Source organism: Falco cherrug, chromosome 5 (assembly GCF_023634085.1).
Source record: "Falco cherrug isolate bFalChe1 chromosome 5, bFalChe1.pri, whole genome shotgun sequence".
Taxonomy (NCBI): Eukaryota; Metazoa; Chordata; class Aves; order Falconiformes; family Falconidae; genus Falco; species Falco cherrug.
The window spans coordinates 77,032,481-77,059,007 of record NC_073701.1 but is presented as its reverse complement, the minus strand read 5'-3'; the positions used below and the strand labels follow the sequence as shown (position 1 = coordinate 77,059,007).

Sequence of the window (26,527 nt, the reverse complement as noted above, 5' to 3'; positions counted from 1 at the left end):
GAATTGTATGTTTTCTAAACAAGCTCTTGAAAAAAGAATGAATTAATCAGTAACGTAGATTTGTGTGGTAAACTATAAAATTGCACAGAGTACACATTAAATAAAATTATTTAAAATATCCTAAAACCTCCCTTTTGAAAGACCTTTATAGAGATGCCAAGCTTGATTGTATTCCTGTCTTCATTCTTACATGCCTGAACCTATCTTATTTTGCCAGCCCCAAAATAAGTGAGAGGCAGAACTGGGGTTTTCATGTAGTATATTTATAGGTAAAAGATTCAAGGCTCAAAGAACTTGTACGTCTTATCAGTAATGTTGAATGTACATTTGTTTCTGAATTAATCGGAACAAAAATCTTGCTACTAGAGCTTGGCCTTAATAAGGAGCTTAATTTGTTGAGGTAAAATACTTTGCACCTAGAAGTTCTTGGACACTAATTCCTACTATAAGCTTACTTGAGATATAAAGATTGAAGCACATCCCTGCTCCTTAGTCATAGATAATATGCAGATTGTTTCCTAGAAAGATTCGGTTTAGATTATCAGCTCTAATCTCTCATTGTTTGTTTTTGGGGGGGGTTAGAGACTCTGTCAAAGGAGCTCTATTTAAACTCGCTGTCCAGAAAAATTATTTCCAAACAAAGTGTGATGTCATTGCTGACAGTGACAGGTGTGAAGCACTCTACTAGCTTTTATAGTACTTATGTTGTAATATGGTTTAAAAAGCCCAAACTGACTGTTATATTTAGAAAATAAAAAGCTTTAGGAATTTTATTGCTTCTGAGTAGTAACTTGCTTTGGATCACTTAGAAAGAACTTTCACAGTTTGAATAAATTAGTACGTGTTGAAATATTTCTACTGTATTCACTTCAGCAGTCTGTTAATAGAGGTGTTTTCACTGCACCCATCTGTGTGTCTGAACACCCACTGTAAATCTTCCTTGAGCCTCACTGTCCTTATTAATAAAGGTGGAGAAAAATTTGAATAGTTAGATTGGTTTGCAGAAAATATTGCTCACGTACTTGTGGAAATGCTTGTGCGCTTATTCTGATCTTGCACGCATCTGTCATGTGACATGTTGGCATTTTTGCCTGCTTTGGTCATAGACAAGGGTTGTGGCCATGGTAGGTCTTAATACCAGACCCAATGCATTTTATTTTGCAATCTTATCTGAATTGCACCACCACTTCTTATGACGTTTGTGGTGCCAGAAGATTGTAAGCCGTGTTTTAGAAAAATAAGACTTTACTTGTATAAGGTAACAGGAGGATGACAGATGGACAGGACTTTTAAGTATCAAAAACTACTGTCCTGATTCATAAAGACAGTGTAAAATGTGATCTCACTGCATTTACTTCTTGTAATATTTTTCTGCTTAATAATGTCAACTTCAGTTGATAACAACCAGATTTACATGGCTGTTCCCTTGAAAGCAGTTAAGCAAGGAACCTTTTTAGACTAGTGAAACTGTGTGTGGAGAACCTGGTTGAGGGAGGGGCTGGGAAGATGGTGGTCTCCTCTGGACCATGATAAGGTGTTCCACTTCACTTTTGTAGAAGAAAATTATATCAGATGTCAAAAAGTGCTTCCAGCTAGCTTCATCCTTGCGTTGCTGCCTCCTTTCTAGGTGTGCCCGATATGTGTTTAGAGTGGTGCGCTGCTCTTCCGCCTCCTGTTGACCCAGGCAGGGACCCAGGAGGCAGCGTTCCCCTGTGGTAGTGGGGAGAAGCACTGCCAAACCTCTGCCTGCCAAAGTGGTTGGTACTTCTTAGTGCATGTCTGAGCAAAGGGGTCGCAGTCTGGCTATGCTGTTCATTTCTGCAATGCAAGAGATGCACTGAGGCCATGTGCCCCATCTTTAGGGCAGAAATAAAGATGTAGAAATACTGCTTGCTGCTTTCCTTTATTCTACAGCGTATATGTAGGCAGCACAGAGGGAGAGAAATTTCCTGAACGTTTGTTCAGTTTTGTAGACAGAATTGCTTTTTGCATGCTAATACTTACTTTATGTTTTCCTTTAGCAAATGCAGTATGGCCGTGGTTGACTTCTACTGGCATGTAGATTTGTGGAGAAGGGATTAGAAAGTTGCAAGTGTTCACAGAAAATGAAAAATTTTATGCATAAGTGTTTGTGCCAGGAAAAAAAAAATATCTGCTTATCTAATCAGGAAACAGAAACAGTATTGTGTAACTTATCTGACAAATCACTACCAACCAACTGGCTTAGCTAAAAGAGGGGTTATCAGAATTAGAACAGCATTTAGAATTTATATTGAATTTTAAAAAGTTGAATGGCATATTTGAAGAATTGAAGATTTTCTTGTAGATAGCATGCATACTACAAGGAGTCTATATTTATTTGACAGTTTATGTCCTCTAAAAAGTCACAGTAACTGTATGCCTGAGATAGATCCGTCATAACCTGTAACTGATTTTAGATTGATTTTTGGAGGCATGTGTTTTACTTTATACAATACTTAAGAAAGTAATAGAATAACGAGATTTTTTGGTTTTATGTGCAGATCTCTTATTAATAATCGGTTAGTAAATGTCCAAGCATTAAGTGATTATTTCTAGGTAGGCAGAGGCTGTAAAGAAGCAAAAGATACCCTGTGTTATCTTCATCAACTACAGCAGGGTTAAATATGACCTATGGGATTCAGATCTATATTTGAGTATTTGGTGTTGTACTCAACTTCAGTTTCACAGTTCAGTGGGTTTGTATTATTAAGGTTTCAATCTGATGTGTGTGTTTTGTCGTAGATAATCTTCTCACTAACTGTACTGATTCATTATTGTTTAACGTTAAGGATGTATGTGAAAAATTCTATTTTCTTTTTCTCATGTTGTGTTAAAATTAAGAGATTATCTATCATAATTGCGCAGCCCCAAACTTGACCATTTTGCTTGATGATTACACATGCAAATCACATGTTTTAAATCTCTTGGATAGTTGTTTACAATATATTTTTCCTATTTTGACTTCCCACATAAGTATCTGATGGAAAGCTTTTTGGTAAATTCTTTGGCAACATCAGAACAAAATTAAAGGGATACTGATTAGTTTTGCTTTCAGTGTTTTTTTTTATTCTTCAGAAAAATATCTTGAAGATTTTATCATTCTTTGTGGAAAAATAAGTTAAGGAGGTTGGGCGATGGTAGGGAACACTTCTATAGGAAAGAAAGGATGTAGCATACAGTATTCTACTTTTTGAAAGGCAAGAGGAAGAGAACTAAAATTATTTATGAGATTGTGAAAGAAGAAAAGACGAGATAAAACCAGCTGGTTAATGTAAGCATGGGGATTCGAGTTGATCTTTTCTTTCAACTTTTTTGTTTTGTTCTGTTCACTAGTGGTTTGCCAACAGTGCTGTTTGTCTCCTTTAAAAACATACCAAACAAAGGCTTAAGAATAAAACATTCTTGGTTTTCTTAGCAAACTTCATCTTTCACCTTTTTGTGGTGGTAGGGGATGCTGGAAAGGGTTGAGAGGGAAGAGAAATTATAATAATGTTTTAAACACATACCCCAAAAGAAAGAGGTGAGGTTATTGAATTAGACCACCTTAGTTAGTGATTTGGAGTTGGTTTTGGTTTTGCAGTGAGCAGAAGAGAGGGGTGAATGTTGTATAATTTTTTCTCTTCACTGTAAGCTAATAATGTGTTCCATAGATACTGGTTCTTAAAACAGATGTCGTATTCAGGTGGACCTTGATGAGTGAAAGAACTGAGAATTATCAGGGTACAAAATTGTGGCTGTTGTCAAGAGAAACTTTTTCTTACCATTCTTGTCTCTCTGCTGGGAACAAGAATAGTGAGCAAAGGTCCCCAGGTGGGGTTTCTTTAGGATGAGAAATGAGAGTGGGATTCAATTCTGGTGTTCATTCTGGTATTTAAATGCCTGATCAGCTCACACATGATATCTGATGCCAAATATTTTTATTTTTTTTCCCCCATGGACAGCTTCTGCAAGGGGGTGGCGTGGCTTCTGGTTGTGGCTGTCACCTCATTTAATGTGTCTTAAGGAATGGTGACAGAGGAAGAATGAAACATTATGTATGTTAGTGCCCAGAAATTTAGTCAGAATTGTAGTTTATCCTCATAGTTATTTTCTGAAACCTGTCCTTTAGTTCATCAACCCACACACTGGATGAAAAGAGTGGAGTAATGATAAGGCTTTCTGATCAGGCATTCTGTGTTTTGAATCAGGATTTTGGTTTTTTTAATATGTATCTAAAACTGTTGTTCTATAAATTACTTCTTTAAAAATTCTGGTTTTGTTATGTGGCACATACTTTGATGGAGTTCAGGTGATGTTTCTCTCAGCATGTCTGCAACAGTTACTCTGAAGAGGTTAGATCTCCTGTAGGCTAAGGTACCTCTTTTGATCATTGATGAGGAATCTGTGTATGACTTTTTGTCAGCTGATAGCACTGTCACTAAGGATCTGTCTTTGACATTCTTTCTACTTGTAAATTACAAGCAGACTTGAGAAAGAGGGAAGTGATGTGTTTACTGGAGTGTACCCCAAGCCCTTCTGTCACCATGGAAAGTGAAATGACTCCTTGTGTGTGTTTCCTTGTTGATCTGCCTCTGTATGTGGTTAATAGTTTATAGATGAAATATATGTTTCCACATATAAACGAAGATGACTCCAAGACTTGAACCATTTCCGCTGTGAAAGGAGTAATTTCCTGGAAATGGCCTTTTCTAGCTAATTAAAAATTAGGACATTATCAGGTTCTGTTTTGCCTTTAGGGCAAAAAATGTTAGCCATTTGAGCAAGGCTGAGGTGTATGAGATGGAAGCAGTGGAAAATCCTGTAGAAAACATTTTTCAAGTCACATTTTATGTTCTGTACACAGAAAGCATAAGTTTCTGGTAGTCCCAATGAAAGTTCAGATTTACAACACTGCATGCATTACTGAGAAAGATCACCTTTAGTAAAAATAGTGTATTGGTATGAGTACTTCTTAGAGAGTTAACTCCACCATAAGGTTATATGAGTGCCATGATAACTTGTTAGGAGTAATTTTGGAATAACTAGCAAGAAAGATTTTCAGTTTATGTGGCGTGGGTTAAGTTACTGCATCTTTCTGTCTTCCAAGTTCAACTTAGTGCAGAAGTTCTCCAGCTTGTCCTTGAAAAAGCTTATTCAGGAGTTAATGGTGCAGAATGCCAGGTGAAGCCGGTGTCTCTAGGTAATTTATATGTCAAAAAACCTCTGGCAAATGCTGTCGTGACACAGTAATGGGGCTTGACAGAGGTCTTTCAGCAAGTTTATAGCAAGAAGTCTTTGATGGTTCTCTTGCTGGATGAGAAAGAGATGCTATGGGGGTAAAATTTTTTATTTATTTTTTTTATTTATACCATTTTTTTATTGTAGTCCTGTGCAACTGTCTAAGCAAACTCAAAATGGAGATGGAATCCAGCACAGTTACTTAGGACTGATAGGGGGCAATGGAAAAACACCTATTGCATACATCATTTCTCACTTTCTCTTTTTTGTGTCACTTTCTATGGTTGAATGTTGATGATTTTAAGGGATTGGTGTTATCATATCTTTTTGTATGGCATATTAAAAGCTATGCTTGAAAGCCACTGATGTTGCTAGAAAAGTGAGCTTTCTGATTACTCTTGGTCTTGCACTCAATAGAACTAGTGATGCCTTCCTTCTGAAATGTTGTGTATGTTATTCAGCAATTTCCTTTCAGATTTAACTAAGCTGTATTAATAACACAGCCCTTAAGCCTGAAACATCTTCCTATTTATCTGCCTTCTTGACAGCAGTTAGAATTTAGAATTGTTTGCTCTTCCTGCTTTTTGGTTTCAGCATGCAGGTATTTATAAAATGTGTAGTGTTTAGCAAAAAAGTGGAATTTTCCCAGATCAGAAAGAGCATCAGCCAGAAGCAGCAAAGAGCTTGAAGACAAAAGTTTTAGTATCTGCACAACTGTTGTTACCAGTGTATGTCTAGTGCAGTTTCACTTAATCCTCAGGCCTCTCCTGAATAATCTGTAAAACGGAAGCAGTTGTATTGTGACAGAGCTGTGCACAGTACACAAGGGGTTTAGGCTTGCTTCCCTTTCCGCTCCCTTGGAGCAGGTGTTCAGCAGAAGAGACAGAAGGGTGACTGATGAGTAACATCAAGACCTAAGAATGACTGGCAAAGGGCAAGAGTTCATGGGGTTTGATTCTCTGTGGTGATCATTGCTGTGCTCTTTGTTTTGTTTTGTTTATAATTTTTTCTAATATACAGTGTTTGATTTTTTTTTTTTTCCTTTCCAGCCATTCTTTCTCTTCCTTTTCCTACTGCAGGGGCTAGACGTAGCAGGCAGGCAGAGACTGGGAAACTGCAGTTATATTTGTATTGAACATTAATAACATCGTATAAGTAATAGTTGTTGACAAGTTTGTTGGGTCAAAAGTGTCTTCTCTAGCAAGACACAGCAGGATGGGACTGGATCTCTCTAGTGGCAGAATAAGGTGACTTCAGCTTGTCGTTGTTCTGAGCTGAAATGGTCAGAATGGAAGCAGAGATTTACAGAAGTGTAATTCATCATGTGTGTTCATCTTTGAATCTCTGATAGGTATTCTGTCCTCAAGTGGCCTTTAGGCTGGCCCCATGTGATTGTCCAGATTAGATAGATTATCAGATGATAGTTAGCCTATTCAGTTATTTTTTAAGATGCTCTTAGTTATGTCTCATGCAGACAGGATGTTACTGATGATTTAAATCTGAAAAGTTTGTTGGACCCACACCACCACAACAACCACTGACAGAGCAAAAACCTTGTTTGCTTGGGGCTGATAATGGGAGACATTCAGAGGACAATGATCTGGGTGAATATAGGTAATTTTATCTGTTACTGCCATGATTAGGGAGGCAGTATTATTATTTGCATGATCCTAATGCCTAGCAGCCCCATCAGAGACTAAATACTACCAAGCAGAGTACCAGTGCAGAGAGGTTGTGTTGTGAAATTATTGTGCTGCAGAGAACTAGTTTTTTAATATGTGACGAAGCAGGAGTTTTAATGTTGACACACAGAAGCACTTAGTTGCTCAACATGACAGGTGGTAGACTCTAGCCTAAACTGTGGCTTTCTTAGAACTGTGGCAAGGAAAGATTTAAGGTGATGTTCGAAGGGCAGTGAAGCAGTTTTGCAAGAGCTTGGAAGGTATACTTACTCGTGTCCAAGTTGGCCTGAATGAGGACACAGACTGGTTGGTAAAAGCTTAGTAAATGGATACTGAATCACGAGCCAACTAGAAATGTGAGCAAATATTGTGATAGCAAGTAGGATGTGGACAGTATAGTGTAGGTAAGATAGAGGAGCCTGGAAAGCAAACACGAGTAGTTTCCAGTGTTTAGAGTTGGAATGGAGGATTAGGATTGTGCAGAGAGAGTAATGGTAGATTGATATGACAGTATAGAAGAAAGAACTTCTGGAGCAGTGTGAACGACAAGGATAATGTTTGTCAAGATGAACAAGAAGAGAATTTTAGTAACTAATGTGAGGTGAAGGCCCAGACAAACCTTTAGCTCTGAAGGTGTTTAGAGAAGACTTTGTCCTACAGATCCAAGACAAGAAGAATTACTTAGATATAGATGTAGCCTGAATGAACAGATCAAGAGATGACATAGTATTTCTTATCTGAATGATGGGCAAGGTGATAATGCTGTCCACAATGATCAAGAGAGGAGGTGGAGAGAAGAGGGTGGGAGAGGAGACATCTAAGTTCTGTTCTAGCAGTATTGAGCTGAAGCTGACAGTTACTCAGTGAAAAGAGGTGTCAAAAAGACAGACTGAGATTTTTCTGTTTAGTCATAAATCTACTCTATTTGAGATCTGCCTCCTTAGGAGCTGAGTTTGTGTATGAAATTCCCAGACATAAGGGAAGGGGCAAAAGATGTAGCTCAGTGGAGCCCTTCTAGAAGACAAAGGAGGATAAGGAGCCTCCCGGTAACCTGTGAGGGAGTTGATACAGGGAGGAAGGGAAACAGGAGAGGGTAGAGTCGTGGAAGTGAGAAAAGAATCAATGCTTCAAAAGGAGAAATGCATTTAATTTTTATGAAGAATGCACAAGGATTATGTGTGATGGAAATTATTAAGCTATTTTGATGTTGCAATAGTGAAAGACTTTAGACATTTTAGTGAAAATAGTTTCAGTGTAGTGCAGGGGACAGCTGAAGGGAATTCAGACTAAAGTTAGAGGCAAATTAAAAGTGTAATTTGTTATAAAATAGTTCATAATGTGTTTAAAGGTGAAAGAAGGATAGAAAAAGAAACAGTGTAGTTAGAGAAGCTAGGGGTCAGAAGTAGATTTCCAAATATATGAAAGACTGATTGGCTGTCCCATTGCTCCATCAGAGCAAGAGGGGAAAAGGAGAAGTGAGGTATGGGGTGATGTGAGTGAGGCAAGTGGAAAGTGGGATAGATGTGTTTCATATCTATGGTGCGAGGAAGAAGGGAGAGCTCTAAGGGGGAGAAAGAGAGTGGGAAGAGAGAAGGTGAAATTATTATTATGTTTCCTGGCTTTCTCTTGCAATAAATATTTGCATTCTATTGTGGAGAAAGAAACGGATACAAGAGAAAAGGTTTGAGGAGTGAGTCAAAAGTAGGAGGAAAAAAGGCTGAAATAGCAGGTGTGGGTTCAGCTCAACTGGAAGAATGGCACAGCTTAGTAAGCAGCAGGAGAGAAAGAGAGAGAAAGAGAGAATGTGCAATAACCTCATTTCCAGACTGGTTACCCTTTCCACTGCAAATTCTAGGACAGGCAAAAATAAAGCGAAAGAAGTGGATATTTAAGATGAGCATGGGTTCAGGATTAGTAGAGTTGGGCCTAGTTGTGGAAAGGAGAAGCAAAACCATAAAGGGTGGAAACAAAACAGGCAAAAAATGTTGTGTCAGTGTGAAAGAGGGTGGAGTCCTGGGTATCGGAAATAATGGGATGTGAATAATGAACAGTGCTGAGAGAGTAAATTGGTGCCATTCAGTATATGCCAGGTCAGCCTTTGAGTCACATTCTTGGATGAAAGATTCTTTGGAGATTACTGGAGTGAAGACTCCTGGCAGTTTGTGCTCTCTGACAACTTCATGCTTGAATCCATAACGCACCTTTAAGAAAGTTCAAAACCTTGAAGAGAAGCAGCATTTTGGAGAAGTCCAGAGGATATTGCCTTTTCTCCAAGGAGAGAGAAGAGTGTGTAGACCATGGCTGTGGCAGCAGGGTGCCTTAGTGACTGGTCATATCTATCACATTGCATGATGGACATGAAAGTACTTTGCTTGCTGGTTTATAGCTCAGTCATTCTGTTCTTTGCAGTGCATTGTAAGTAGATAATAAGTCTACATGATCATATACTGATATTGACCTGTGCTTCATGCTTCCAGAGCCAAGACAAGGCCATAATGGGATTACATTATCATGGACTGGGCCCCAGCTAGTGTCTACTGTGCAGGGTGTATCAGCAGAGCTTGAGTGCAGTGCTGCGGTAAACATGGTTGTATGGCTTTTGCTTGTCTTGCAGGACAAAACAAGCTTGTTTCTGTCTACATGCTATGGGCAGGCATGCTTTATGATACAGCACTTCCCACCCCCCCCACCCCCCCCCGCCCGAGAAAGCAGGACTTCGTTATTTTTGAGGTTTTTTATAGAATGGCTGTCATTCATAATGCAGGCTTCTCAGTATTTAAGAAATTATCTCAGGTTTTTACATCTCTCTACTAAATCTAAACATCTGTCTAAGGAAAGAGCCAGGAAGAGGAGAATGCTGCGAGATAGAGTTGTTCACTCATGCACAAAGGATTGAGCTGATCCTTTGAGCTGGAAGGTTTTATCCATTACCTTGCCTGCTTTTACTAAGCAACTTTCTGCCTGTCCCTGTATGTTACTACTGTTCAGTCATCCCAACAGCTTACATACATTGTATTGCAGAGTTCCTGAGGAAAAAAAGGAAAGGAAAAAAAAGTCTTCAGATTTTCACTTCAGGGTCTCTCGGGGGTTTTTGTGCACTATCATAAAGTTTGTGGTTCTAATCTGTATTCATGCTTGTTTTATTTTTGGCTTTTTAGAAGACTTGAAGAACCTTGGGCAAATACACTAAGAAACTGAATGCATGACAATGGGAAAACATAAGGAGAAATAGGAGAAAAAATGTTTTAGCTCTTGAAATTATGGTGAGCTGTGTGTATAGCACTTTCAATAGAGTCTTTGTACATTCTGAGCTTGGTGTAAGTTTTCTTCAGCTACACTCATAACTCAGGACACGCTGGGTGTGAACATTACCAAGACTTGTAGGTATTTAAACTTTGAAAGAGGTAATGTAGCTTTACATATTTTGGGGTTTTGTGTTCACCAGAAAAAGCTATTCTTGACTGCATTACAGAAGGAAGGAGTGGTACAAGTTTTATTTTGCAGCATTTATTATTGTTTCCAGCCTTCTACCAACACTGTCAGATAACTGTCATTATTCTGACTGTTTTCCAAGTTCTTTGGCAAATCAAAGCTATTGTAAACCTTTATCACTTCCTGGAAGTTAAGAGTGAATCCTGAATGTGAGTTTTTGTGGGGTTTGGTTTTTCTTGGGTTTGTTTTTTTTTTAAATTTTTTGTTATTAAGTATATATTTGGAAAAGTTGTGAAGAGATGCACAACGTGTTCAAATGATGCAACGTGTGTAGAAGTGGTAGCTTCTAAAAACCAGGAAGGTATGGTCTATATCTCAGAGAGCTTACAATGCACTTCAAACAAAACCATAAGCAGTGTATGTTACAAAGACAAAAATCAGTCTATGAATGTTGAGAAATTTAATGCAGGCAGCTATTTTAAAGGAGGAATTTGAAGGAGATGGAGAATAATTAGTTGACGTGGAGGAAGGAGGCATCAAAGCTAATAGTATAGCACACAGGAAAGCAGTGTACAGAACAGATTTCTAGTGAAAGCAGTTTATTTGTAAAAAATAAACTCTCCCTGTTTTGTTAATACTGTCTTACTGTCTTGGAGATGGAAAGCGAAACTAATTGTAATTGTCAAACTGCAAAAATAACATAAATATTGAAAGATAAATCTTAATCTTCCCTAACCATGCCCTCTGTCCTCCAAGTACTTAAAACACTCCCTTTCTTATTAGGTTTCAACCTCATCTATTCTTTTGAATGGTGCCCTAGTTTTGATACTGGGCAAAAAGTGAAGAGAAACTAACACATTATGTATGGAACATTGGTCATTCTTCCATACTCCTCCTCCTTCCTCTGTATTAGTACTTTTATGCCTATTTGTTTGTATATTACAGAATTGGAGAGTAAATGACATGTGAAATTCTAAGCAGCTTTGACTCTTGTTATGAACTTTCAGCCTTAGAGTGAGTCCTGTTGTGTCCGAATTCCTCTGAAGATTGAATTTTTCTGGTGCACCATGTGCAAGCATAGAGTGCTATGAAAACAATACATAGAACAAGTGCTTTTAAAAGCTTGTTTGTTTTAACGCTGAATTTGTGAGACTTTCCCTGTATTTAAAATCATCTATTAAAACTGTTTTGAGTAGTAATCGGGACAGTGTGTTTATATACAGGCAAAGGGTATAAAATGTGATTCATGCCTACAGCCCACCTATCGGTGTGAGGAGAGAGGCAGAGAGAGCAAGTGGATGGGAAGAAATAATGAGAATAAACAAGCTGACTACTGATAATGTTTATAGATCACCTTTCATTAGAAAAAGACCCAAAGTGTTCTACCAGATATGTGCAAAAATTAATCCATTTATCACTGAAAGGGGGCAGGAGTGTCTCTGAACATAGGTATGGCTGCTGCTTAAAGCTTTATCCTACCTGCACTGGAATTAAATGAAAGAAGGCTGAAAGCCTACTGTGTACTGATAGGGTGTAATCCAGTCCTCACTGAAATATATTATTGCATGATTATTTGGAAAGGAAAGGAACAATACCCTATTTCTAGATTACACAGAGAATACAGGTACATAGAATGAATTTATTTGCAAACAACAGCAAAAGTAAAATGACAAAAGCATGTTACTTTTCCCTGTGAGAGGTCATGGCATGCTTTATTGACTAGCAATCGTTTCCTGGTTTCCAAAATACGATGCTCCCATATTTTGCTCATTAAAATTAAGCAGTGATCAAAGAGTGCCATTTTTTCAAAATACATCGTTGTGGTTAATCTTTCTATCAAAGAAAGGTTATCCAAACCAAGCTTACAAAAATAGGCCAGTTTTTATGGCAAAAAATCACAGTCCTTCACTATATTTTAGCAAGTCACCACAAATACTAGTATGGTGGGTTTCTATCATTTTAAAATTACTTAGAAGTAGAATTTGATGTTACTGCTCCAAAAGCTAGATTGCTTGCTCCTTTCCTGTGCAAACATCACTAGCAGCATCTTTCCTGCACCTGCCCTGCCAATGGGGACCATGTATACTTTATGAGATATGATCTTGTCTCTATTTTGATTTTTTTTGGGGGAGGCAGTTTGCTTTTTGTTTCTGTTTGTGGAAATGTCATCCTAGATACTTCGTGATTTTACTTGGGTTCTTTTTTCATCCAGCATAGGAAGGGAAACTAGCTGGTGATACAGTAATAATTGAAGATTATAACTGGCAATTAATTTTCACTACATGAGTAGATTTATAACATTAGCAAATCCTCCATGACTAGCCTGCAGCTCTGCCTTTTGTCTGGTAGAACACTGCCTCTAGCCTGAAGCAATCTTTCGTTGTGCCCACTGGATTTTGCTGAAAGTAAAATCTACTGTGGCCACCCAGCACCTTAAGAGGTGAATAATACACAAGTGAGCATCAGAATGCCATGTGCAGAATAGGTTGGAAGTGGTGAATTTATTCAATGAAATAGTTTGAAGAGGTAGCTTTAAATTGGGTAACCATTACATGATTACAATGTAATCTTTTTCTCTGCGGTTTTTCTCTTGTTAAATGTAGACACTGAATTCATAGGATCTTATGCAGTTGAGGTTAAAAAAATAAATGTTTTTCTTTATAACAAGTGGAAGTACATTTGTTCATGATCTGTTCTGAATTTGTTGTATTAGGAAGAACTATCTAGAATATAAGTAGGGATGGAAGAATTACCTTAGAGAGTTGATTAAGTATTACTCTCTGTGCAAAGCAGTCTTGAAGAAGGCTGAATATGCATGACCTGGAGAGTAGGAAGGAAGTGAATACTACTACTTTTTATACAGCTTTACTGAAATGCTGTATCACAGTTATGATGAGCACATCAGGTGTCAGGAAAAGTGGAAGGAGTTCTAAAAAATCTACCTTAATTTGAGGTCTGGATAATCAGCTTTAGAATGGAAGATTTAAGAAGCTCAGTCTATTTAGTTTATCAACAGACGGTAGAGGCTACCTGATAAGTCTATAAGTACTTAGACAGGGTGAAGGTATCTGACAGTTAGATGGTTCTTTGTCAGCTAGATTAAGGGGATTCTCATGGCTGAAAGCTGAAGCTAGATCAGTTCAGAGTAGAAATAAGGTGCAGTTTTCTAATGATACAATTAAATAGGAACAGCTTATCAAGGGATGTAGAGGCTCTCTGTCGCACAAAACACTCGCATAAGGCTCTATGCTTTCCCAGGAAGCACCTGGTTCTCTAGCCAGCCAGAAGGCTTGGGTTTGAAGCTAGAATAATATGGAATTCTATGTCCTGTTGTAACATAGAGATTCAGTACAGATCATAGGGAAGATTTTTGTTCTTAATTCCTGTCTTCCCTAAGATTTCACAATTTTTTTAAATGCTGCTTTTGTTAAAACTTTTTTTGTCCTGGTTTTACAAAAGAAATAGCGGGAATCTTTTGAAGCACTTGCATAATTTAGTTTGCCTCTTTGTAAAATCATCACCAGTCTGAAAGTGTCACCTTTTCTCTTGGTTATGCCCACAGTAAGGCCTATCAATGCTGATTTAAGGTACCATTCAACTTACATGAGAGATGTTGTGTATGTGGGGTTAAAGGAAACACATAAGCTACTTTCAGTGTAGACATACTTCCAGAGGTTTCCACAGCATTGGTGGTCTTGTAACTCTTGTAAGTACTATATACAAAATAAGTGGAAAGCAAAAGAAGTCAGCATAAATTGACATTCTAAAAAAGAAAACGTGCAATATTGGATTTGATTTCATGAAATCATTGTGTTTTGGGCCTACAGACTGAACAAAACCTAAAGAATTTCAGGACTGCAGAACAGGTGTGGGGTTTTTGTTGTTTTTTTGTTTGGTTTGGTTTGTGGTTTGTTTTTTGATGAGTTCCCCCACCCACCCACCCCCCAGTCAGGAAAGGCTAAAACTGTGAACTGGAAGATGAGATTTGCTTCAAATGTGTGTCAGTGTGTGTTCTGTTCTAGAACCATGTGAATTCTCTGTGTGTGAGCTTGGGCTGTTTTGGTCAGGAATGTGCAGGGTCACACATGTGCTGCCTTGTGGTACCATGAGGGGATTCTAAAGGTCCAGTGAATCTAAATCTTCTTAGTTCCTTGTTGTTGCCTGTGACAAGGTGGCACAGCTTGATAAGTGTCTGATCCATCAGTTCTTAGCTGAGTAGTTACAAAATATTTGGAAGTCTACACTTGGAGTTGCCTTTAGTGTGTTACTTGTGTAGTGCGCTGGACTGAATGTTTGGACTGAGTGTCCCTGTCATGGCCCTCTCACTGTGTAGATCCCTTTATCCACAATTTCACAAATGTTACATTGGGCCAGGATCTGCCTATTAGGCCAGTATTCTTTGCAGAATACTAACAACCATGCTATCAATCAAGCAGATGATTGGTCTACTTAACCTTTCCAGCATCATTTAATCCATACCTGCATTCAGGTAAATTGTATTTGAGACTATGGCAAATGCAACAACAAATGATTATATTTGCTTTGATCTAGGGCACTGAAAAGGGTAATTTCTAATCTGAAAGCAGGAGTTTTAAGGAGACTGATACCCTGCAGTGGAGACAGATTCATTAAAAACTGAAGGAAGTGGTCAGATAAAGTTACTCTACCTGCACAGTGTGACTGGTCAAGGCAGTGGATTGATGGGCTGTGTGTTAGGCAGAGCTATCTCACTATTATTATCAGATAAAGGTCTTTTAAAAACTCCATTGTACTGTAGAAAGCTTAAGGTTTCACCTTCCTTTGAGGTAGTGTTCCTCATGGCTATTATTCAAGCTGGAAGCTAATAGCACCACACTTCTTATTTCACTTACCTTCTACAAGAACAAAGTACATGTTGAAAAAAATCATGCTCTAGATTGTCATGCCACAGTCTCAAAGTCTAAATGGATCAGAACCATCATCTTCCAAAAGTTGTGCTTGCTTCAGGAGAAATGAGCTGCAGAGCTTCAGAACCTGTATGATGTTCTGAACCTTCAGAACATATAGCATATGATGGCACAAAACCGTTCTGAGTATTTCCCTGGCTTTTTCTGTCAGTATCCTGCCTACCAAAAGGCAGGGCATCTTAAACCACGTGTTTCCATCTGATGTCTGTTGATCATGAGGAAGCCCTTCTTCTCTTTCCCACTCCCATTACTAAAATGTCAAGGTGTGCTTCTGCAGGAGACAAATGACAGCAATCACTTGCAGCGGAAAAGTTCCTGTCCTGAACAGCAGCAATGTGACGAAGCCCATTAGCTCTTGCTGAGCAGTATGTACTTGATATGGCACATAAGTCAGATGCCAGCTCCAGGAGACGAGTACTTCATCTCTGTGCATCCGGTTGAACTGGAACTCTACTTTCTTACTGCCAGTCACCTGCTGAGAGTGAGCCACACTGACCTGTCAGGAGGAAATAATGTTACCTGTGCTGTAGTGACTCTTCAGGATGCCATGGGCAGGGTATTTTCCACAGTGTGGACTTGGAAGTGTGGAACTGAAATACTTTGTACTGATGCGGGAGCTTAGGGATGCAGAGAGCTAGTGCACAATCCTGACAGTTGTATCAGGCCATCTTTTAAATTGTGTGCTGGATAAACTAGCAACAAAGTGTAGCACAAATACACGTTTGCAGTCTGGAAAAGATATAAAGCACACCAAAAGGTTAGCATGAACAAGATGAAGGATGCCACTGCAGTATGGCCATATTTATATGCTGAAAATCTACAGGCAGATACCCTAAAAATATATGTATGTATATACATATATTCATATATTTAGAAAATTCTCTGTAATCACATTTGCTTTTGGGTTTTGAGATTTTTCTTAAGTATCTGGTGATTCAAAATGACCCTCTTGCAAGGCATAAGTTATGTTCCTTCATCTGATCTTACAAATTTTATACAGTGTGCTGGAGTTCTTTTGTCTAAATGAAAGCTGGTTTTAATCTGGATATGTGGGATAATGTTTGTCTTATTTGGCTATTCATGTTGTAATAATTTGAAAATTTACAGGAAATAAGTAGTTAGTCTCTTGAGTTTCTTATTTTGTTTCAGCTGTCTCTTTTATAGCAACTGGTTTTATCTATAAAAAGTATATATTACATACTCGTAAGTGTTCTTAAGTGGAACTAGTGTTTGGGAGTTGGTCAATGTGGCTGTATTGTATAGCCAGTATTTTGAGATGATCCTTGTCCATTGTCAGTATTTTAGGTGGACTGTTTCTTTTGCTAGGAATGGCTTCGTGGGAATTCTCTCAGTGATAATTGCAGCAAAAGCAACATTTACAAAAGAGCAAAAGTCTGAACCTTGGGTTTGTATAGATACAAAGTTCCATGTGGATACTGCTTTGAAAGAAGTCTAGTGCTTAAACAGTGTTCACTGCCAGTGTTGAATCTGTTGTCTCTTGCAGGTGTTGGGAACAGTTTGCTTTTGTCTGCATTAGCATCCAGACTGTTTCTGCCCAGATCAGGCAAGCTGTAGTTGACATCTGCTGTCAGTTGAAGATTGCTGACAGGCCTTGGTGTGTAGAGGTCTTCCCCTGTGGCCTGGGGACTGAGAGTCTGGCTGGGCATGTGTTACTTTCATTTGGTGTTACTGACGCGTTTCTCTCTGCTGATCACCTCCTTTAGGAGTGTAACAGTAAATGGAGGCAAAGGGGGTTCAGAAGAAAGTGAGTTCTCTGATGTCCTAGAATACCTGTAGTCTGGAGATTTTTGTTGTATAAAGGCAAATAAGGTAAACATGATGCTTCTACATTTAAAAAGTGTAGCCTTCTTTTAAGGATATTGTGGGTTTTATTTTGGTTTGACTTAACGATTTACCCTTTCAGAACCAAAGAACACAGTTTTAATGCTTTAGTAACACACTTTTCTAAAGCACTTGGCAGGCTGCTTAATAAATTAAGCCTCTCAAGCTTTCTGTGAAGTGTCACAGATGGAGAAACAGAAACATGGAGAGGCCAAGTGACTTGCTCCAAACGTATACAATAAATCTCCGGTTGTGTTGCTAGAGTAGTTTGCTGAAATGCGTCTTCATTTGGAGATTGTATGGGGCTGAAGTAAAAAAAATAAAATAAATTGCTGCGTGTAATGGCAGCACATGGCGAGTTTTCAACCATATTCCCCAAAAGATCTGTATCTTATTATTTACATTGTATCTAGTTGCATCCGTACAGAGGCTCCATCCCTTTTTGCCTCACTTTGGGTAACAATTGATACTTTTCTGAAAAGCAGGGGGATGGAGGACCATGTACATATGTAGGAACATGGAAACTGAGAGGAGCCACAGCTTTACGCTGCTACTGGCAAGTTTTAATTCTTCTTTTGTTTGAGGAGAGGAAAAACTGCTTTTCTGTATCTCTTCAGAAAGTGCCAATCTTACTGGGCTATCTTAGGGGGTAAAAAAATTGTCATCAGTATAGTTGAACTTTCCTGTCGTTGTTGTTTTCTTGTGTTTGATATTTTGCTATACTTGCAGTCAAACAAAGTCAGGTGCTTAGCAAAAACTACATTCTGTCCAGACAGCACTGCAAACCTTGCCTTGGAATTTATTATTTATACAGGAATATCTGTGGACTGCGTTCTACTATCCAGTGTATTGAAACCTCAGATAGCTTTGAATTGTGGGGGAGTTTTTGCTCAGAATTTGTGCTTAGATCCTAGGAGACTACAGAGTAGCAATTGGATGCTACAGTATATGTTCCATGGCTTGAATGAGGCTTTCCGTCACTTGAGCAGGTATCAGTTCATTATTTTCTCTTTATGAGAGCATACTGACTCAAGAGTGCTGCTATGGAGTTGGTTCATTCAGAGAGATATTTTGCAGCAAGGAACTTGCTGTTGTATGTGATACCTTCTTTTACTTGGTTTTGAGTTGCTCCTGACATTTTCTGCCATAGGTTTGTTTTTAATTAGAGGGGTTTGGGCAGGTGAAAGGGCACAGGGGGCTAGAGGTGAGAGGAAATTACCCTTGAGAAGGATAGGGAAGAGGAGCTGGGGGGATTTCACACAGTGGTAGAGTTCTGGGAGCATATCTTCTTAAGTTTCAGGTGATGTGTCCTTGCTAATAGTGTGCCCTCTTGCCTAATTTGCTTTATGTGTAAGTGCTTCAGATATGCCTAATGGGAATACTATGGGAGTTTGCAGATTACCAGAATCTGTTTGAAGGAATCAAGAAGAGTGGTAAATGATTAAATTTTTGTTTGGTTGAAGTGTTCCTAGTTTTGATGGTGTGTCGGTTACTGATGGCTTACAGTTCCTTTAGTATGTGTGTTCAGTGCTCTGCACAGCAAAATAGAGGACAAAGTTTTCATTAACAGCAGGATAGCTCCCATTATGAATAATCTTGCTTACCTTATGTGTCCAAGATCTTTCCTAAAAGTTCAGAATATTGACTGTTTTGAAAATGAGAACACTTCTTTTTCATTTGTGTTCGGAGATTGTAAAATCTAGTCATCTTCTGAATGTAATTGAAAGCCACACAGTCAAATCAATGCATTTCATTTTTAAGGGGATCCTTTTATCCTTGTATGCAGATGTCATGATGATAATATAGTAATCTGGTCATTAAAATATGTTTAGGCCTTGGCAAAGCTCTGCAACATTAATAAAGTGAAATGCAATCCCAGTGTGTGAAATACAGTTGATGACAGAACTGGAAAAAATAGTCCTGTATTATTTACATAAATTTTAATGTATTTTTTTGCAAAGAAGAAATATTCACATGGGAGGAATGCTTTAATTTGTTTTTGCATAGCATATCTGTTTGGTGGAATTGTAGCAGAGAGGATCTTATTTGTATTTTCATCAGTGGTTTTGCAACATGTTTGACATTTTGTGATCCTCTGTTTCCACACAGGAATAAAAGTCCTTGTCAGGTTATTGATACATGCAGTTGTAAAGCACTTGTGAATTATCTTGGAATGTAAACAGTGATTGTGAACTGGCCATGAATATGTTATTCTAATAAGAATTGGGCCATGTTGTGATAATTAACTGGGCATGAATGATTACTAGCAATTTTTATTGTATTATAATTTGTTTTTCATGATTGCTCCCTTTTTTTCTCCACCCCCACCCCCACCCTCTTTCTTTGGTTTGTTTTTTTTTCCTCCTTTCTTTCACAAGGGGGAAGGTTGTCACCTCTTAATTTCTGGTAGCCACCCTCTTGATACTGAACCAAAATAACTGTGATAGACAAATAGCCAGCTTCTAAGCTGTAAGTGGGTAGATAGTTGCAACATTCTCCTTGCTGTAAAATATAACTCTAGATGAAACTAAATCTTCTCACTTCACGTACGTGCTGTTATAGACTAAGATTTTGAATTTAGGTTTGGATCTTAGTTATGCCCATGTTTTCCATTGAAATTGTTAGTGCATTGTTGTATTTAATCGCTGATGACTTTGATAATGTTAGCTGTAAAATTCAGCTAGTGCATTAAATGGAAACTGCTTCCACTTAAGCGTTAAAGAAATAGAATTGTAATTAGCAAGTTCTGATTTGTGTTCATGAAGAGTTTAGTATGCTACAGTTAGAAAGAAAAAAATTATCTCTTTTTTGTTATTCACTAACCTAAAACTATGTTGAGAAAATGTAATATTACAAAATTTTTAATGGCTAAAGAGATGTTGCAAGTGTCCTTCAAGTATCGCAAATACAGGTGATGAGTGAAAAATTTATAAAGGAGTGTTTCAGACATTAAAGAAACTCATCAAATCAGTAAAGAAATTTATATGTAAGGTATCCAGACTGCCTTAACTCCTACTGTATACTCATGTAGCAACTATGCATCCTAGTAACTTAGAGTATGTGCTTCCCCATAGATAGTGTTGGGGTTTTTTTCAGCTCTTGTAGGCTTTTTATATTGCAGAAGCGTGTTATAACCAAAACAGAGTTCAGTTTTACAAACTACAAAGATTCCGGACTCTGATGCTTGCAATTGAGATACAGGGTTTAAAGTCTTTGGACTCTGTTTAAGTATCAAATGGTATACTGCACTTGAACTTGGAGACTTGAAAGAGCAAATGTACTCTGAGGTATGAAACAGGTTTAGGAATCCTCTGCCCAATACTTTGGAGATGCTTCATATTTTAATATTGTGGAAGAAAACGTATTCTGGGCTTAAGAGTTCTACTTAGGCAGAGGCTTTCTATCACAAATCCTGTTTAAAAGGACTGTTTAGTCTTTCTGCTCTGATAACTACAGAATATCCTTTCTGTTGGAAAGTTGTTGGAAAACATACCTATGATGATCTCAGAAACAGAATGGTATCTAATTGCTGAGTAGTTGAATAGATCATTTACAGAACCTTCATTAACAGGGAGTTTACCTTAGCAAGTGGTGTCTTATGCCAGTCAGATACAGCACGTCTATCAAACAGGAGATTGAGAAGGAAGGTGCACATCACTAACTTAGAGGTTTTGTGAGTGATGGATGCTCCACATATGTACCTTACAGATGTATATGGTCATTCCTTGTACTGTGCTGAGTGGGGTGTTAGTGCATACTGCATTTTTTTCTATACTCAGATATTTAGCCTCCTTAACAAAGAATTTCACGGCCTCTTTTGGTTAGAATAGGGATTCTGTCTGACACTATATTCATTTACCCTTCATTAAATCCGTGTACCACGTTAATCTCTCACCCAACTGCTGCCAAGAGCCCTGAGGCAGGTACCTTCCACAGGTCTGGTGCTGCAACAGCATACACAGTGCAGTCCTGCGCTGAACTATGTTGCATCCCTCAAGATATGTATGTATGTACCTCTTTCACAATAAAGTAGCTTCAGCTCACACAAGCAGCTCCAGAGGTTGCTTCTGATCCTCGATACATTTCCACTTGGAGGACATGCAAACAATTCTCAGTGGACAGATATTTGCTCACATGGCTGCTATACTGTATTTAGGCTATTTTCTGTTAGGTTTTTTGGGGTTTGGATTGTGGGTTGGGTTTGGGTGGTTGGTTTTTTTTTTTTCAGAAGCTGAATTTTGTTGAACTCAGTCTTCTGGAAAAGTGGCTTTTTCCAGATGAGATGTTGTGATAGGAATTAGCTGTCACTCATGCCATTGTAATTACACTTAAACTTGCAGATGAGGTGTTAACATATATTAAGATACAAGTTATAATGGATATACTTCTTTTCGTGTATGATGCTTTTCATCAGTAAATTTGAAAGTATTTAATTAGGAGTTACAATGTACATAATTGCTCCTGATGTACAAGGAAAGACAGTAAGAATTCAAGAAATCTGGCTAAAAGTTTTCCCAGTAGGCAATGAAGGAATGCGGGGTTTGACGACTCCTCTGTCCACTGACAGGTCTGTTGGATTGTGAGGTAATTAGTAAAAGCCCTCCAAGGACCCATACTGTTACAGTAAATGGGGGTAAAATTTGTTCCTTGTAATAGTGTGGAGGATATTTTTGTTTAATGGGTTTGGTGAAAAGGTCTCTTAAGTGGTCTCTGTCCATGAATCTTGATGACGTTTTATTGCTTTATGATGCTGGAGTGTACCTTAAATGCATGAGACAAGGCAGTGCATTTTTGCTTCTCTATTTCCTTTTTCTTCTCTCTATTCAAGGCGCTATCACCGCTGAAGACAAGTGTGTGCCAGGGAATTGACAGTGTCTCTGAAAACTTGTGTCTTGGACTCTATCTAGGAAACCTCTTATTCCACTGATCCTACAATTAGGTAAATCATGGAGTACTAGTAGCCACAGCAGACTTGAAGAAAAGCTGAAAAAAAGTGGATTCTAAACACATGAAGAATCAGTCTTTAAACAGAACTGTTTTGTTGTTTGGTATTTTTAACAATTACAGAGCTAGCACAACACTGTAATGCTGGCTGAAATAAATTAGTAAATGCTTTGCTACACCCAAATCCTCAGAATAGTATAATGCTGGAAGGGAGATGCCTTCTAAGCAAAGTTGACTGGCATCGGGCTGCAGCATAAGAAGTGTTAAGTGGTCTGCTCATGTCGGTGAGCTGTTAGGTGGATGAGATTATCTGGGACGCTGGGTGCTGGTGAAAGCATGGATTCTGGGATGAGGTCATGTCAGCAAATGTTGCTGCTGACCTTTTGCATGTTTGTGTGAAGAACCTGAGACAGTCAATGAGCAGACCCATTTTCGGCAGCTTGCTTTAATCTCGGTGCAGTTTTCTTTGTGTGTTTTCCTAGGATGTTCTTAGCTCCCCAGTAAAAATGGCTGAGCCATTTGAATCCTAATCTCAGTCAGGTGTCAACAGTAATGAAGCTGCAGGTACCCACTGCAAGGGAACTGGGCTCAAGCGCCTGCATTGAGAAGCCAACTTCCTACCTTCATGGTCAGATGGCTTCAGTCAGCGTAGCACATCTCAAGATCTGAATCAGCCCGCTGATTTTTGATTACATTCAATGGTCTTGCTTTAAAAAGAAAGACTTTCCAAGCCTCAGAAATGCTACCTTGTGGTATTCGAGTTACCTTCTGAATTACTAGCCAAGTGCTGATAAGTTATTGCTGCAGTGAAAAAATGGAAAGTGAGGTCACGTTCTGAAGAAGAGTGAGCTGGAAAGATCCTTGCAGTAGTCATATACTTAAGACTATAATTAGGAAAAAACAGTTGTCTTTCTGTATTTTGAGTAGTTCATTCCCCAAAAGCCACAGTTTTCTCCTGTCCAGGAAACAAACAAACCAGCTCCAAAGAAAACTAAAGCTTTTCCAAGTCTCTGTTTAAGAATGTGAAAATTAAATCGTTTCATAATTTTTTCGTTTGTTAAACAGCAAGAATTACATAGGTGCAGGTCAGAATATGACTTGTGCAGTATTCAGTATGGCAGAAATTGAAACAGAACAATAACATGATTGAACTAATAAACTGCTGCTTTCTTTCATTGAAAGAGCCCCATTAATAGCTTTTATTGTATTAGTGAGTATGTCTTTGAGTGATGATATTAAACTGGTGATTTGTATTATGAATAGGTACTGTGCAGCATAACAACTGCAGATTTTTATATTTTTTTTGACAGATAAAAATAATGTGTCTTCCGTTGCTTTTTAATTTCTTTTGCTTTTTCAGTACTACTGTATGGGCAGGTTTCTTTAGACTTGCTCTGTAAATTTTTTGAAAGATGTCAGAACTGAAATATCCTGATATTTCAGTGGTGAAATACTTACAGTTTCTTTTGCTTATTCCTTAGTTGGTAAAAACTCCTCAAGTTTCTTAAGGCCTTTTTTGCCTGATGTAGCAACAACAACAAAAAAATTCTCATTTTTCTTTCATCTAGTGGCAGTGAATCTCATGAGTATGTCTTGGTAGCGGAGTTTGTGCCTTCATAGGGTGATTGCTTTAACCGCAGAGCTTTATTTTGAGGCTTTAAATTGTGATTGATCCTGCACCTGTGACAAACTGTAACTTAATTAGTAGCACCCCTGGAAGAAGGAGGGAGCAGAAAGGAAGGGAATACCTCTGAATGCAGCATGTACATGTGCTTAAGGATGTTCATATTGAGGATTTGATGGACACTTCAGTGGCATACAGACTTGCACTGACCTAAGCTGTTTGTGACTGTGTTCTTCTTTAGGGTTGTGTCTCTTGGAAGCAAGAACACTCCCTGAGGTGTGCAGCAAGCTCTTGGCATGGGCTCAGTTAGTCGAGCAAAACTGTGCTTTTATCTCTTGCAATACGGAAGAGACTACTGTACCAGTGCAAAGTGCTGCATTGCCAGACTAGTTTTTCTATACTTAACATGTTTAACCAGGAGGAGCATATTCCTATACTGGAAAATGTGGTGTACATGTAACTGTACTGTATAAATCTCAGTGTAAGAGCTGATGATGTATGTATGCTTTTTCAGACAGTAGAAGTATTTGACTGATTGTACTTGCAAGGATAATTATTCCCTTGAGAGGAGAATTCTTAAAACAAGAGAGCTATTTTCTGGAGTTGTATGTTAGTGGAACTAAAGACTTCAATCTGCAGGAAATATTAATGTCTGTTTTACTGTTTTGCCGAAGTGGCCTTAGGATGAAGTTTTGGTATGTTTGGATTTTGGTTAAAAAGTTTCTCATTCATATTTCCATATCCTGTTACCCATTAATGAACTTTTTCTCATATTTTTCTTTGGCATAAAGTCCCCTAACTGAAAAAAAAGTGCAGTTGAGCATTTTAAGTGGTACCTCAATCTGCAGGCCAACAAGGAAGAGAATAAAATCAATTTCATTTGGAATTGTGTGAAGGAAAAAGATGATTGTACTGAAAGTCTATGTGTCTGTCATAGAAGTTACTTTCAAGTTACGTGAGAGGCAATATTCCTGGAGAGGTGCTGTTATAAGTGTAGGAGGCAATACAGAAGAAGCACAGAGAATTGGCGTAAGAATTATTTGTGTCCTTTTAGACAATGTTTTCATTTAATACCCAGCAGTTGATTAAGAACAAGCCGATACTTTCCATCTTGAGTGAGAAGAGAGTTGTTAAATTAAAAAAAATAATAATCTTATGTTCTTGCCCTTGACTTTTATTGAGGGGAGAAGTGAAGTGACAAAATAGAAACACCTTTGGCAATGGACGTGGGGATTGCAAAAAGCTAGGCAATTATTGGGGGGGAAGGAAAAAAAAAAAATAGAAATTGATATACATGGCTGCATAGAAAGTGCCCTCTTCAATTCGTTCAGTCAGGTTTTGAATGTTGAAGATTGTTTTGCTTGTAAAATGCATGTGTTGTAAATGTCATGGCTAATTAGTTTCAGAGGGTGCTTCTGATTGCTTTGAGATGCAAAGTATTTAGATATTTAGTTATGTTTGACTTTTTTTTTAGCTATGCTTTTGAAGAACTGACAGACCCAGAAACTGAAGTTGACTATAGAGCAGGTAAACAGCAAATTCCCTCATAGTATCTTATGATGTGATTTGCTGAAGACGAGTTCCCTTTCTGTTATAGTGTACCAGTGATGTCGTGGATCTGTCTGTGATTATTTCTGTTGGCAACCTTATTCTGAACAAACTTAGGTATACAGTGGTCACCAAATATTTAACGGACAGTACTACTAGTGATTTGCTTTGAAGTAGCAACTTAGTAGTGAAAGATGATATACACCAAACATGCTCTATTACTGGATATAGCATCTTTTTCTTAGGTCTACTGAAGCAACAGGGGTTTTCCTTACTTGGCATTAAGAAATAGTGACTTGACTGTAAAACTGTACAGAACACTTTGGGAGGTGAGGAACTGGATTTGAGTTTTCTATGGACTTTCTGGTGGCTGAGTTGTGGAGTATAAAGAAATACTGACTTTCCTCAGCAGCAATGGATACTATGACAGCAGTAAAGGCACCCATAACAGCACTTGATGAAATGGGAACAACATGTAGGTCCACTCTTCCTGTACATTGACAAGCAATGAGATACTTAGCATTTTCAAAATTACATAGGTGAGATTAGGGATTTTGTTTTTGTCAATATTTTTTGCTCATTTACTCAATATTTTCTCTCATAGAAAAATTAGAAGAGTATATTCATTAGCCATTGTCTGAGAAATATTTTCCTGATGATGCTATCTTTATTAAACTTTTATTATAAAAACAATAATAATCTTGTTATTAAAGAGCTGAGCTAAAAAGCTGTGAAAATTTTCATTTTATAGGACTTCTAGTAACACATGTTCTTATTCAAAAAAGCGGGATTTCTATAAAAAATGCGTAGCAAAAGTTTTGTTTGAAAATGTCAACAAAGACGAATATATGCTGCAATTATATATGCCCCTTGGATATGAAAACACTCCTTTAAACATTATTAAGACTTCTTTAATAAATCTTTGTGATAGCATCCCAATTGTCACACACCACTTCTAAAACATACTGAAAGTTATCTTATTCATTGCTTGTTCTATAGTCATAGTGAGGTCCCAGCCAAAATGAAGGGCCCCATTGTGGCCACAGTGTATGGACAAATAGTAAGAGAATACTGAAAGGCTGCAATCTAAACAGGCAGGGCAAACAAAGAGCATATTATCCTGATTTTAGAGATGGGATACTGAGGCACAGAAAAATCTAATCGGGGTCATGCAAGAATGTTGTTCAGGAGCCAGGAATTAAGCCAGCTCTCTGCTTTAGTCCAGTTGTACTGCCTTAAACCAGAGTTGCTCTTCTGCAGAAGATAATACA

General features: G+C 38.1%; 1 protein-coding gene across 4 annotated transcripts in view; it reads left to right on the top strand.

The window, feature by feature from the left end:
• The window catches only part of ATXN7L1 (ataxin 7 like 1), a 114,571-nt gene that overhangs the window by 1,917 nt on the left and 86,127 nt on the right, over positions 1-26,527 (top strand). Inside the window, exon 2 of one of the 4 annotated variants that reach the window (XM_055710980.1) lies at positions 25,183-25,235. The exons of the other annotated variants lie outside the window; for them this stretch is intronic. The gene's annotated coding sequence lies outside the window, so the exon portion shown is untranslated. The remainder of the gene's footprint in view (positions 1-25,182; positions 25,236-26,527) is intronic. 4 annotated transcript variants of the gene reach the window in all.